The sequence below is a fragment of the Chrysochloris asiatica genome, unplaced genomic scaffold (genome assembly GCF_000296735.1).
Source record: "Chrysochloris asiatica unplaced genomic scaffold, ChrAsi1.0 scaffold00057, whole genome shotgun sequence".
NCBI lineage: Eukaryota > Metazoa > Chordata > Mammalia > Afrosoricida > Chrysochloridae > Chrysochloris > Chrysochloris asiatica.
This window is the reverse complement of record NW_006408575.1, coordinates 4,380,962-4,383,721: the sequence shown is the minus strand read 5'-3', so window position 1 is coordinate 4,383,721 and position 2,760 is coordinate 4,380,962. Positions and strand designations below refer to the sequence as shown.

At 37.5% G+C, this 2,760-nt stretch overlaps 1 pseudogene; it reads left to right on the top strand.

Moving 5' to 3' along the window:
- The first annotated feature begins 495 nt into the window (after window positions 1–495).
- LOC102833906 lies at window positions 496–1,976 on the top strand (annotated as a pseudogene).
- The last annotated feature ends 784 nt before the right edge of the window (window positions 1,977–2,760 follow it).

Below are 2,760 nucleotides of genomic sequence, written 5' to 3'. Positions count from 1 at the left end.
GCAGCCTGACTCATAATTACTACGTGACCAGAGCTAGAGGGAATAAAAAAGCTCATGGAAAATGGACTGAAAAGATAATGGAATATTTCCTGAACCTTCTGAATTTCCCTCATATTAAAACAAAACAAAATATCAGGATGAAGTAAGCTAACATACAGTTGACAAATTAATAAAATGACACTAAATGTCTTAGAAACAACAGACAACTTTAAATCATACAGAGAAAACCAGGGCAATATGGCTCAATCAAGTGACTAAAATACAAGGCTAGAAAATCTTCCAGAGGACGTAATGCTATTGGAACTACCTCAAACGGAATTTAACAGCATTGTATTTATGGAACTTCAATGGATTGTAAGAGAACTGTCCAGGGAACCACAGACAAAATCAAGGAAAACACAGACAATACAGTGGAGAGGGGGCTTCTCCCTGGTGTGGGATCTGGAGGGCCTGAGACTGTGCTTGAAGTAGTAACGTACCAACATATTGTGTGGTTCCAGCAATGGTTGGGACCACCACATTACCATGTTTTCACCTGAGAGTAGCCTCTACCAAGTAGAATATGCCTTATATCAGTAGCTGTCAGAGGGAAGGACTGTGCAGAAATTGTCATACCGAAGAAAGTACCTGAAAAATTTTTGGATTCCAGCACACAGTGACTCACTTATTCAAGATAACCAAGATCATTGGCTGTGTCGTTACAGGAAGGACAGCTGCCAGCAGATCCCGGGTACAGAGGGCTTGTTATGAAGCAGCTAATTGGAAATACAAGTATGGCTAGGAGATTCCTGTGGGCATGCTGTGTAAAAGAATGGCAGGAATTTCTCAGGTCTACACACAGAATGCGGAAATGAGACCTCTTGGTTGTTGAATGATCTTAGTTGGTATAGATAAAGAACTAGGCCCTCAGGTGTACAAGTGCGATCCTGTAGGTTACTACCTACTGTGGGTTTGAAGCCAATGCATCAGGAGTTAAGCAAACGAAGTCTACCAGCTTTCTTTTTTTAAAATTTTTTTATTGTGAATTGAGTGATAGTTTACATGGGAAAATATCGATTTTACACCATCATTTCATTGAATGATTACAACTCCTCCATGCATCATCATTCAACAGTATTCGATTTTATTCCATTTGTGTGTATGTATGTAGGGAGGATGTAAAAAAAAAAAAAAAATCAGGAACATATAATAATTTAAACAACCAAAGGACACATTCTGCAAGCCTGCTTCCTGGCCACCAGTGCCTAGTCTTTCTCTTTCCATGAGTCTAGAGTCCTCAGCTGCTCCCTCTCTCCATGTCCTCATCTCTGCCTTCAACTCTGGTGACACTGCTTCACTGGATAGGGTCCCATATCCTGCTTGTTATCTTCTCCCTTGATGATCCTAGGGTGCTCTGTTCCTGGATTGTAAGATTAACTAGTCCTCTCTTTGTGTTACAGAACTTCACATTTACTGTTGTGACAGTCACAATTAGTCATGATAACAATTACTCACTATTGAATCATAACAATCTTATCCCCATCTCTTGTTATCAGACCCATATAGACAAGATGAAAACTATTCACTGGAGACTCTACCTTCCCCCACACACTCGTAAACTAAACTCCCTCTTGAAAACTCGTAATCTAGTCACTTTGTGCCTTTTTCACCCCCTCATTTTAGGTAGCCAGTGTCTAAAGTTGCCAGTCCCTGTTTACTCTGCCGACAGAGGAGCTAATTTTTTCTTTTTTTTAGTATTGATACTTGATGTGAAGATTCCTTCCCTCTCAATTCCAGCAGCCTTCATGGAAAAAAAAAGAAAAGAAAGTGAATACAAAATTTGATTGGACATTTGAACAGTCAAAACTGTAATTACATGCTGTTATAACCTTCCAAGATTGAAGTTGGAATAGTTGCAGTTGAAAATCCTAAATTCACGATTCTACAGAAGCATAAATTGACACACCCACTTTGTCGCTCTAACAGAGAAAGATTAAACATAATTAGTATACCAAATCCATAATGAACTTGCCAGTGTATTTGGTAAAAACAGACCCAACATTATAGAGGCCTCTGGATTGAAAAAAGAACTTCTTCTCTCCTCCTAACTCTGAAGTGGTTTGGATTCTGTAGATATAAATCCAGAAGATTAATAGTAAAATATCAGAAATATGTATCACATTGGAAGGAGTAGAACTGAGTTTATGGAAGACAGAATTAGTGAGGGTGAAGACAAATCTCATAATATTAATTTGTCAGAGGAACAATCAGAAAAGATGAATTAAAAAATGAAGAAAGCTCAAGAATTATGTGGAACATCATCAAGAGGAATGTGTGTGACTAAAAATCTAGAACAGAGACAAAAGAAAACAAAAAAACAGAAAAAAATTGTCAAAGATTTGTTTGAAGAAAACATTCCTAATATCATGAAAAACAAAGAGATATGTATTCAAGAAGCTCAATGAACCCCACATAGGAAAGACCCCAATGGAAAAATCACCAAGAAGTAGCATAATGAACGTTTCCAACACCAAAGACAAAAAAAAAAAAAAAAAAAATTCCTAAAAACAGCTAAGGATAAACAAAAAGTTACCTACAAAGAACAAATAAGATTAGGTTCTGATTTCTCAGCAGAAACCACACAGGCAAGAAGGCAGTTAAATGACATATATAAAACCCTGAAGAAAAAAATAAAGAGAGAGATTGCCAACCAAGAATCATGTATCCAGCAGAGTTGTCCCTCAAATATAATGGTGAAACTAGGGCATTCCCAGATAAACA